We start from the raw sequence: 11,581 nt of genomic DNA, 5'->3' as shown, positions 1-11,581 counted from the left end.
CAGAGCAAAGAAAACTGTGGGAGCTGTGAGTCTTATGAGCTCTAAGACATGCAAGAATAAGAACCAGACTTTACAAGTACAGACTATGATAGTGAGGAGAGAAGAAAGCATGTTATTAACAGAGACTTGTCTGGAGTCTCTCCTTTGAATCCAGAATTTCGGAGGAACTTTATTTTATTTTATTTTATTTTTTCGGAGGAACTTTATAAGCAAGTTCACACAACTCAAATGGCTGCCTGAGAATAACCCAGAATGAGTTGAGGCTTGGGGGAAATGGTCAGTTAAAAAGAGCTCTTTCAAAGTTACCTTCCTAGAACAAGAATTTGAGAGCTATAGTGCCACTGACTGAGAGATAAGACATAATGTTAACAAGGAGAAATGATAGAGAACAAATGGAGGATCCCTCTTAATTTCAAAATTTTGCTCAAGGAGCATGATCATGAGATGGGAAAGAATACAGCTTTTTAATAGGGACACTGAGAACTGGACCATTGGTACGTCATTGGCTGAGAGAACTGACAGTCGTTGGCCCCACGTGAGTTATGGAGCATGAGAGCTATTTTTTTCTTTTTTTTTTTATTTTTATTTTTTGAGAGCTATTTTTTTCATATGTGCAGTGCTGTCTATCAGAACAGGGGTTAGATCCTCCTATTGTAGGTTGAAGTCACATAATTGGGAAAGGACAAGGGGAGAAGGGAAGAAAATAGGGTCAGTTCTTAAAAGATATAGGAAGCTGTATTTTAGCTCAATGTAATAACTTTCTTCCTACTGGGTTTCTCCTAATCCCCCCCCCAACATTTTATTAAGCAAATCTTCAAACATATAGCAAAGGTTGAAAGAATCTTACAGCGAATGCCTGTATACTCACCACCCAGATTCTATTAGCATTTTATGCATTATCACATATTTGTCCATCCACCCATTCCTCTATCCACCCATAAGTCCATCTAATATTTTGAATATATTTGAGTCAATTCCATATGGCTTTGGCTACCACTGGGAAGGCGAGTGTTCTGCCAAAGGGAGGTATAGGCAGATGACCTCCAAAGGCTGAAGGAGTCCTAAGACCAAAGGAAAAAGGCCACAGGCTCAGCCTAATGAGAATGATGTATTAAGAGGACTTACCAGGGGATTCCTGGATGGCTCAGCGGTTTAGCACCTGCCTTTGGCCCAGGGCGGGATCCTGGAGTCCCGGGATCGGGTCCCACGTCGGGCTCCCGGCATGGAGCCTGCTTCTCCCTCCTTCTGTGTCTCTGCCTCTCTCTCTCTCTCTATGTCTATCATAAATAAATAAATAAATCTTAAAAAAAAAAAAAAGACTTTCATAAAAAAAAAAAAAGAGGACTTAACCGACAGAAGTGTGTTTTGAGTAGCTGCAAGACCCCATCTCTGGTAAGACCTGCGCAGAGTGAGCAAACAAAAAGAGAGAATATATGTGTGGAGGATGTGCTCCAGAAGGCTTCAGGTCACAGGGTGCTCCTCATGGCCCATTCATCCTAGATGAGATTAGTCTGGTTCACACAGTGGGGCACCCTAATTCCAAAAATTCTTAAAAATAAAGGCCAATGGCCGACTCTTGGGGGGATTTCTTCATTGGGTAGGTAGAGCGGACCAGACTATGGCATCTCAGACTTGTTGGACTGCTATCCACACCAAGAAATGTATTTCACATTCCTATCCACATGCATTCCGAAGTACAAATTTCGAGAAACAACATCTACCCTTAAAGTGGGAAGTATGCCCCAATTCTCTACTTTATGCCAGTCAGATCCCCTGACTGGACCTGGTGACCACCAAGGGGTCATGACTCATCCTTTGAAAATCCCTGGGCTAGTCCATCTACAAGAAGTTTCATCGCTTTAAGAGGATCCTGTGGCTACTATTAGGATTTCCTTAAAGTTTCCAATGGTCGGGAACCTATTTTGAATCCCAGCACAGTCTGTCCCCAGCACGTACAGAACCATGTTGCAGGGCCTGCATATTTAAGAGAAAGATGTCGATTGCCCAGTTAAGCCTTACGAATAGATGCAATTCCAACAGGGCTTTGGGAGCAAGCCTTAAATTAAAGATAATTGCTCTTTTTTTTTTTTTTTTTTTTTTTTTTTTTTAGATAATTGCTCTTGTTTCCACCAACAGAAAGATACAGGTGTGCCCTGGTGGTTGGAGGAGTAGGGCTTCCCTGCTCACGTGCAGTCAGTCTCTCCTTCTGCTGAATGCGGCCACTAATCCCTGCCGTGGGTCTGACAAAAGTTGAGAAGCTCAAACGCGAAAACAGACGAGAAAACACTTTGAAAACCAACATCTGACATGGAAGACTCCTAACTCTGGGAAACGAGCTAGGGGTGGTGGAAGGGGAGGAGGGCGGGGGGTGGGGGTGACTGGGTGGCGGGCACTGAGGGCGAGCACTGGGTGTTATTCTGTATGTTGGCAAATTGAACACCAATAAAAAATAAATTTATTATTATTAAAAACAAAACAAAAAAAAAGAAAATCAACATCTCGGATTAACATTCTCCTGGGAAGCCGGGAAAGGGATGCTGCGGTCAAGCCCTACGGGGGCAGCGTCTCGGTACTTTTCAAACTGTCTACTCCTACAGAACTTATATTAGCCCCCGCCCCCCACCGCCGCCTCGAAAACCAGCGACCGCGCCTAAAAAAGGGGGTTCGGTTCGTCATCAACCGGCCAGGGGGCTCGAACTCGCGCCGCCCGCCCCGCCAGCCAGGCTCCCCGCTCCGTCTGCGCATGCTCCGGCCGCCCCGCCGGGTTGGGCGGAAAGGCCGAGGGCGGAGCGCGGGCCACGTGGGTCCCCGTGACGTCATCTCCGGGCGCCCAGGGTGACTGGACGCGTCGCGGGCTCCCCGGGCCCCGCGGCGCTGCGGGTTGTGTCTGCAGGATCCCGGGCGGGCGGAAGTGCAGGCGGGCTCGGCTCCGGCCTCCGCGCCGCGCTGCCTTCTGCGGCTGCGCGGGCTCTCGGGACTCCAGGCTCGCGCGCCCCTGCGGGACCGGGTGTCAGAGCGCCGTGCGCCGCCGCCGCCCTGCCTCGGCCCGGGACCCGGGCGTGTGCTGCGGTGCGGGACGCCGGGGAAGGAGCTGGCGTTTCTGGTAGGGTGTGTGTGCGCGTGTGTGCGCGTGCGTGCGCGTGTGCGGGGTGGGGGGCAGTGCCCGGAGGAGAGGGTTGGGGAGGTGCCAGGTAGGTGTGGCGGGAGGGAGGGGCGGGCGGCCGCCGGGGGGGGGGGGCGGGGGCGGGGTTGACCAGACGCCGCCCCCTCCCCCTCCCCCTCCCCCTCCCCCGCCCCCGCCCCGGGGACCTTGGGGCGCCCGGACGCTGTCGCGCCCCGGGCAGAGGTGTCAGTTCCTCGCAAAAGTAGGAAGCCCTGCGCCTCCTCGGAGGCTCCGGAGTTTGCTTCGAGACGCGCCTCTCCGCCCGCCCGTGGAACAGTGATCAGAGGAGGTCTGTGCCCGGGCCCGGCCCCGGCGGGTGCCTGCGAGCTCCCGTCTGTCTTCTCGACGGCGTCCAGGAAGCCCCGTCTTCGCGGTCGTGCTGATCAGCGCCCGCCGAGTCCTTTCTCTTTCTGTCGGCAGAGAACTTTCACCTCCTCTTCTGCCCCGGGCGATCTTCAGAGCATCCTCCCTGCAGCTGGAGGAACGTAGGGGACACCAAACCGGCTTCGTTCTGGATTTTTCTGAGGGGTTGGGGGAGGCTCGGCAGGTCTCGAGATCGCTTGCTGGACCCCCCCAAGGCCTTGCAGAACCCGCTTGAGGAGGCTCAGAGCCTTTCGGGCTGGGCTTTGAACGGAATGGGTCTGTGGTTGCCACAGATGGGTTTGTTGAGGGAAGTAAAGGTGTGGGGCCGAGGGTAATAGTTGACAGTAGTTGAGGGGGGAATTTTAGAGTTTTATGCTAGATTTGAGTGTGTGCCCTGATCTTCAAAGATATGCTGGTTAAACCGGGGGGGGGGGGGGTGAGCAGAATGGCACCATATGACCATGACTATCTATCTATCTATTTATTTATAAGATTTTATTTATTTATTCATGAAAGACCCAGATGAGCAGAATGGCACCATATGACCATGACTATTTATTTATTTATTTATAAGATTTTATTTATTTATTCATGAAAGACCCAGATGAACAGAATGGCACCATCTCACCATGACTATCTATCATCTATCTATCTATCTATCTATCTATCTATCTATCTATCTATATTTATAAGATTTTATTTATTTATTCATGAAAGACCCAGAGAGAAAAAGAGGCAGAGACACAGGCAGAGGGAGAAGCAGGCTCGATGCAGGGAGCCCCACGTGGGACTCGATCCCGGGTCTCCAGGATCACACCCTGGGCGGAAGGCAGACACTCGACCGCTGAGCCACCCAGGGATTCCCATGACCATGACTATTTGGAATAATTTACATACTCCACTGTAGGGCTGCTTTATCAATTTAACAAATACTGAGTGCCTGTTACGTGCCAGGCATTGCACAAATAGTAAATGCGACAGTAACCAGTGAACAAAACAGTACACATTTGTACCTTCATGGAGTTCACTTTGAAGGAGGGAGAAGGACACATTAATGTAAAAATTAATCTAAAAATAGGTCGGGTGGTGAAAAGTGCAAGAGAGAGAAGGAATAAAGCCTTCAACGAGGAATGTTGGTGGCGTGCATAGGAAATTGCGGTGGTGGCTTTAGAAAAGAGAATATTTGAGCAGAGACCTGAAAGTGGTAAAGAAGTGTGTCCTGTACCGCAAAGTCCCCGAGCCAGGAGCCTACCAACTAGTTTGGCTGGAGCGGAGTGAGCAAAAAGGGGGAGAGGTAGATCATCAATGCGGTCAGATCATATTCAGCCTTGTAAGACTTTGTAAGAGCTTTAGTTTTTACTTTGAATGAGATAGTAAGCTTTGAGTAAAGGAGTAAACTGATCTGATTTGTGTTTAGAAGGATCTTTCTGATGCTGTGCTGTCTGTAGCAAGGGCGGAAATAATGAGATCCCTTCCTATGTCATTTATCCAGGTTATAAGTCAAGGTGACTTGGATCGGTGTAATAATAGTGGTGACGGTGAGGAGTGGCCAGATTCCGGACTTGTGTCTAAGCCAAAGCAATAGAGATGAAGAGGTGTCAAGGATGACTCCCTATATATATCTAAATATATATAGATCTAAATATATATATTTTAAGATTTTATTTATTTATTCATGACAGACCCAGAGAGAGAGGCAGAGACACAGGCAGAGGGAGAAGCAAGATCCATGCAGGGAGCCCGACGTGGGACTCGATCTCGGGACTCCGAGATCATGTCCGAGGCTGAAGGTGGCACTAAACCGTGGAGCCACCCGGGGCTGCCCATGACTCCCAAGATTTATGGCTTTAGCAACTAAAGAATAATTACCACTTAGTGATTTGGGGAAGACCATAGAGTAATAGGAGATGAGGGGGGAAGGTGTGAAACAGTTTCTGTTTGCACATCCTAAGTTTTCAAATGAAATGTCGGTGTTGCGTGGTATATGTAAAATGTAAAAATGGAGGTCAGAAGAGAAGTCTGGGCTGAAGATATAAATGTAGGCGTCGTTAATGTATGAAGGATGTTTAAAGCCATGAGAGCTCTCCAAAGGCGTGGTTCAAGGACTGGGTCCTGGTGCGCTTCGACTTTGGAGGAGGTTGGAGAGATTTAGGAGCTATTCCCCCCCTGGGATTGGGGGCAGCTGGGCTATATATCAAAACTCCTGTTGATAACCATTGATCCTTAGTGACCTGAAGGAAATAAAAAGCTAGTTCATTAGCTGGAAGAGTGAGTAAGGTGATGTGAAAATTAGAGGAGAGAGGAGGTACGAAATGGTGATCAAGGACAGTGAAAGAATAAATGGACTCCGGAAATGTAGGAACGCTGGCCAGTACTCAAAGTTCTACTCTTGAGGTTAGTGTACATCAATTTAAAAAGAGACCAGCCAGCATAGATTATTTTTAGATGTTTTCAAATTTACTACTAGTAGTTATTTGATATTTTAAGTAATTTCTAGGTAGTTGGGTACTTTGTCAGCACAATAATTTCAGGTAATAGGTTAGCCTTTCATGGTTTGTAGTGTGAAGGAGACTAGTTAATTGTGCATTATATTTTTATTATACTCCTTGTGCTGTTTGCTAAATATCGTTGGCTGGGAACCTGCTTTGTTCCAGGCCTTGAATTAATTTGCAGAGAATGCAGCAATCAGGAAGTAGCCCTGTCCTCCAGAAGCTTACTTCCGATAGACTGCATCATAGGTTGTGATTTCTATGCTTCCAAAACATTGCCTTCTAATAATTGGATGCACGGTGATGAAAGTGTAGTGTACATATGACAGGGGAAAATATTCTTGTAAAGTAATGAAATTTGCTGAATTTAGAGTGTGATTATACTGATTTGGAGAAGACTTTAGGTGGAAAAGTTTCTTAAGTAGGTAGTATAACTTTTCAATTTATATATTTTATACATTTTCCAATTGTTTAACAAAAATTCCAGAGCCTGCTGTGTGCTAATTATGCTAATATTGAGGATACAAAGTAAATATGACTACTTCTGCTGTCAGTGAACTCAGAGTTCAATGTGGTGACAGGCAGGAGACAGATAAGATAAACATAACCACAATGCATGGTTATAACATGCTGTTGTAGAAGTAATTAGATGGGAGATTGCTTAGTGGAAAGCTTCCCAAGGAACTGATGCTAAACTGACTCTTTTTGTTTGTTTTTAATAGTCTTCATAGTAATAGTACTTTATTTTATTTTATTTTTTTACATTATTTTTTTGTATATTTTTTATTGAGGTTTGATTTGCCAACATATAGCATAACACCCAGTGCTCATCCCATCAAGTGTCCCCCTCTGTGCCCGTCACCCAGTCACCCCAACCCCCCACCGCTCACCTCCCCTTCTACTACCCCTGTTCCTTTCCCAGATTTAGGAGTCTCTCATGTTCCATCACCCTCTCTGATATTTCCCACTCATTTTCTCTCCTTTCCCCTTTAATCCCTTTCACTATTTTTTATATTCCCTGAATGAATAAAACCATATGTTTGTCCTTCTTCAATTGACTTACTTCACTCAGCATAATACCCTCCAGTTCCATCCACGTCGAAGCAAATGGTGGGTATTCATCCTTTCTACTGGCTGAGTAATATTCCATTGTATATATAGATCCCATCTTCTTTATCCATTCATCTGTTGATGGACACCGAGGCTCCTTCCACAGTTTGGCTATTGTGGACGTTGCTGCTATAAACATTGGGGTGCAAGTGTCTCGATTTTTCACTGCATCTGCATCTTTGGGGTAAATCCCCAGTAGTGCAATTGCTGGGTCCTAGGGTAGCTCTATTTTTAACTCTTTGAGGAACCTCCACACAGTTTTCCAGAGTGGCTGCACCAGTTCACATTCCCACCAACAGTTTAAGCTGACTCTTAAAAGAGGATTAAGAATTGTCCAAAGAGAAGAAGATGAGGAGTTTAAGCAGATAGGCCATGGAGGCATGAAGAAACCATGTATTAAATACATATGCCATTTATTGAGTGGTCACGAGATGCTAAACACCCAACAGCCTTGTGAAATTTACAAACACAAAGTTCAAAGATGTCAGGATACTAGGACACACTGCTTGTAGGTGGAAGTCTGGGTTTAAACCCACGGGATTTCAAAACCCCTTAACCTTATCTATCTGTATGTTTACTGTTGGGATTTAAATCTTCCCTGTCCTTGTTCTTATCCCTCAGCCAGTTTTTCATTAACTTTCTATTCATTCTTCCTTGGAAAGACCTCATATCTGACTCTCATCTCTCCACTGTTACCAGTCGAGGTCAGGCAACTCATTATTATGTGCCTTAAGTGTTGAAATCACTTCCGGGCTACTTCCCTCTCTCTCAGACTTGGAATCTCTTTGTACACTTGCTACTATGTAGCAGTTTTAATCTGTTTTAAAATGTTACAGGCTTTGTAGGCTTGTTGGATGAAATTGAGAACCCAGTTTCTATTTAGTGTGCTTCATGACCTCGTCTAATTTCACATTTACAGATTTGACATTAAAGAAATAATAATTGCTTTTGTTTCTCAGCACTTACCATGTGTCCAGTACCATGTCAAACACTGTTGATTTTTTTTTTCCTAGAACAACCTGATGAATTTTGTAGGTAAGGGAATTGTAATAAAGTGACTTGCCTAGAATCATAGGTGATATTAAAATGTCACAGTGTCAGCTCTTTCATTAGCTAGTACTCCTTCAACTTAGAGTTTCTTAAAAAATTGGCATGTACATTGCTCCTACAGACTTTCTGCCTTTGTTGATGCTGCTTTGCCTTGCTTGGAATACTTGTTGTCTTTACTCCATTATTTTACTTATAGAATATTCTACTCATTCTGCATATACTCATTCTTCTATATTCTACACTTCCTCAAGTGCCGTATCTTTTAAATTCTTCCCTGAACACTATAGGACATATTAATATTTTCTTTCTCCCGAAAGCTTTCATAAGATAGCATTTAATTATAACCATGGACATGTTGGAGTTGGAAGGGATGTTGGTAACCAGTATGACAAACAAAAGAACATGAGATCAGGGCAGCCCGGGTGGCTCAGTGGTTTACAAACGCCTTCAGCCCAGGGCCTGATCCTGGAGACCCGGGATCTAGTCCCATGTCGGGCTCCCTGCATGGAGCCTGCTTCTCCCTCTGCCTGTGTCTCTGCCCCCCCCCCCCCCCCCTCTCTCTCTCTCTGTCTCTCATGAATAAATAAATTAAAATCTTAATAAAAGATGCAAAAGAACATGAGATCGGAAATCAGAGATAAACAATCTTTACTGTAAGCTTATAGAGTGTTGTAGTAGAGGAAAAGTAAAAGTGCAGTGAGAAAAGAAAGATTTTACCTGAGTTATGCATAAAAGAAAGGCTATTTTCAGCTGGGTCCTGAAAGATGTTTAAGTCAGAAGACAAGCTGGGGAAGGCTACTTTAGGGTAAGGAACTACCATCATTAGCAGAGCCATGGAGAAGATATGAAAGTTTATGGTATATTTAGTAGATTAGGAGATAATATACTCTGGACAATGCTTGAGGTTTTTAAAAAGTTATAATTGTTATGGTCACTACCATCACCTTTGTTTTCCTGCCTCTGTTTTAAAAAAGTTGATGGAATACTCACATCCTTTAGTTTTATCCATGTATCAACTAGTTTTTTGACAAATTTTTTAGTTTTCTGACACATTTTTTAGTTGAGTGTATTTGCATGCTTTCTTACATAATTCATTGTAGATGAATATTTATTCATATTCAGATGAATATTGAATGACTAACATTTTATGTTGTTATAAATTTGGATCTGTGTATTTTTCACAGTTAGTAGCCGTGTTTGAAGTTTTCATAAATCTGTTTAGAAGTTTCTATTGTTTTGTAAAATTTATATCGACTGCCACATTACACCTTCAGCTTCCTTGACTCAGTCAGTTCTTCCCTTGAGGTCCTGCAAGGCATATATACATAAGAAACAATGGCATATGGGAAATAAGTTACTGTCACTGGTTTTGTGCCTAAAATCCTATGTCAGACCTTTGGTAAAGTCTTATATTCCAGCCCAGGTTGTCAAAGTTCTGCAGTGGGATTTTAGGTGTAAAGCCAGTAAGAGAGAAGTCCATGCTTCTATCTCTGTTGGGGAGAGACTCCCAGAAATAAAGAGAAAAGGGAGCCATTAGTCATTTCTTTTTATTGTTTACTTTTTACTGTTTACTTTTTACTGTTTACACATGAAAGGAAGAAGCAGAAGAAAATGCCATGGAAAGAAATAACAAGGTGGTCAGGTGTTGTCATTTGGTAGAGTAGAGGAGAGAGAAGGGAGCCAATATCAATATTTGATATTTTTATTTATGGTGACCCCGCGTATTAATAAAAAAGGCGTGTGTTGGAATTTGACAAGTCGGATTATTATTCCTTCTGGAGAGGACAGTGGTTGGAGAGATGGGAAGATCTGGTAGAAATGGACTTTACTTGGGTGGCCATACCCACTTTAATTTTTAATTTTCTTTTAAGTTATATTGTCTGTCTACCTATTTTTTTCTGAGGCAGAAAAATTATCCAATGTGACAATACTGATAGTGACTTTCAACTTTAAAATTGTACTTAAGTGTTCTTAAAATCTCTTAGGAAAGTAGCTCTTTGCCTCAAGTTTTTTTCTTGTGTGAGTGAGAAGAATCTTAGTTGTAGCTAATGGTTAATTGGGTGTGTCAAAGTTTTACATAAACTACTGCTTACCAGCTTTGTATTAGATTCAACTTTTTTTTTAAAGATTTTATTTATTCATGAGACACAGTGAGAGAGAGAGAGAGACAGAGGCAGAGAGACAGAGGGAGAAGCAGGCTCCATGCAGGGACCCCGATATGGGACTCGATCTCGGAACTCCAGGATCACACCCTGAGCCAAAGGCAGACGCTCAACTGCTTAGCCACCCAGGCGTCTCTAGATTCAACTTGAGAGTTTTATTTGCTTAAAAAAAAAAAAAAAAAAAAAAGAGAGAGAGAGAGAGAGAGAGTTTTATTTGCTATAACTTAAATTTCACTATTTCCTGTCATCAGTAAATTTATTCATATGATCAAAATATTAATGTAATCAGGAAGTAGTGAGATCTTTTCTATTTTCAGTGAGTTACTTTTGTGTGATAGTAAACTTGGGAATTCTCTGCAGAGAAACTCACTGTGTTTGAATTGGAAGCATATCAGGGTGGAATTATATATGAAGTGTGAATGCTTGTATCGTTTGCTTAAAATGGTGACTTTTATGGATATACTTCAATAAAAATTAAAACACTGTAGTTTGTTGGAAAGAGCACTAGACTCACTTCAGTAACTCAGTGACCAGAGCTGTTATCCTGGTTTCACTGTTACTTTAGTGGTAACTTATAAAGTTTATCCTGGTTCCTGGTTTGACTGTTACATTGATACTACAAAATTGGACAGATTTTTTTTCACCTCTTTCAGTTTATTTCCGTGTAGATAACATTGCATCCAGTTGACCTCTAAGGTGCACTTAAGTATAATGATACAAAATTTAGAACCCTCCTTGAGTCGTTCTCTTTAATTAATTTATAGTAGTCTTGATGCACTTGGCATTGGTTAGTGGATAAGAAAAGAGAGAAAAAGCTCTTTGAATAATTCAGTGTTAGCAATTGGTATTTAACTAAACTGATACAGTTATTTCAAATGTTTCCATAGGATATGCTGGTTTATGAAAGATGGATATATAAAAATAAATATGAGTAGAAGGATATTGAATCTCAGTATCCAGGTACCGACGTTGTTTATTTCTACATTTACTGATACGTACACTGTGTTGTTACCCAGTTGTGGAATATTAGTGCTGGAAGACACTTGGATTTTACAGAGGTCAAAAGTCGTATTCTTCTGTCATCCCCCAAATATTTCAGTTTGCAGATTTACTGCTATCTTTGTGGTATAGGGAATATTTTAAGTTCAGAGTAGAAACATTTACTACTAATTGTGGCAGAGGATCGGGAGCCGGGTTTGCAGAGTGGGTAGGATTTGAACAGGTGAGAATGAGCGTATTAGGGA

At 43.1% G+C, this 11,581-nt stretch overlaps 1 protein-coding gene across 6 annotated transcripts in view; it reads left to right on the top strand.

The window, feature by feature from the left end:
- Window positions 1-2,844: 2,844 nt before the first annotated feature.
- Window positions 2,845-11,581, top strand: part of ATG5 (autophagy related 5) — a 126,808-nt gene continuing 118,071 nt past the window's right edge. Inside the window, exon 1 of one of the 6 annotated variants that reach the window (XM_025444464.3) lies at window positions 2,845-3,103. The gene's annotated coding sequence lies outside the window, so the exon portion shown is untranslated. Of the gene's footprint in view, window positions 3,109-3,282; window positions 3,453-3,625; window positions 3,649-11,275; window positions 11,298-11,581 lie in introns of those variants that run through there. The other 5 variants (XM_035697988.2, XM_025444468.3, XM_025444465.3 and 2 more) reach the window with 5 other exon arrangements.

Source organism: Canis lupus, chromosome 12 (assembly GCF_003254725.2).
Source record: "Canis lupus dingo isolate Sandy chromosome 12, ASM325472v2, whole genome shotgun sequence".
Classification (NCBI taxonomy): Eukaryota; Metazoa; Chordata; class Mammalia; order Carnivora; family Canidae; genus Canis; species Canis lupus.
Note: the sequence above shows the minus strand (reverse complement) of the source record. Positions and strands in the feature narration are given on the sequence as shown.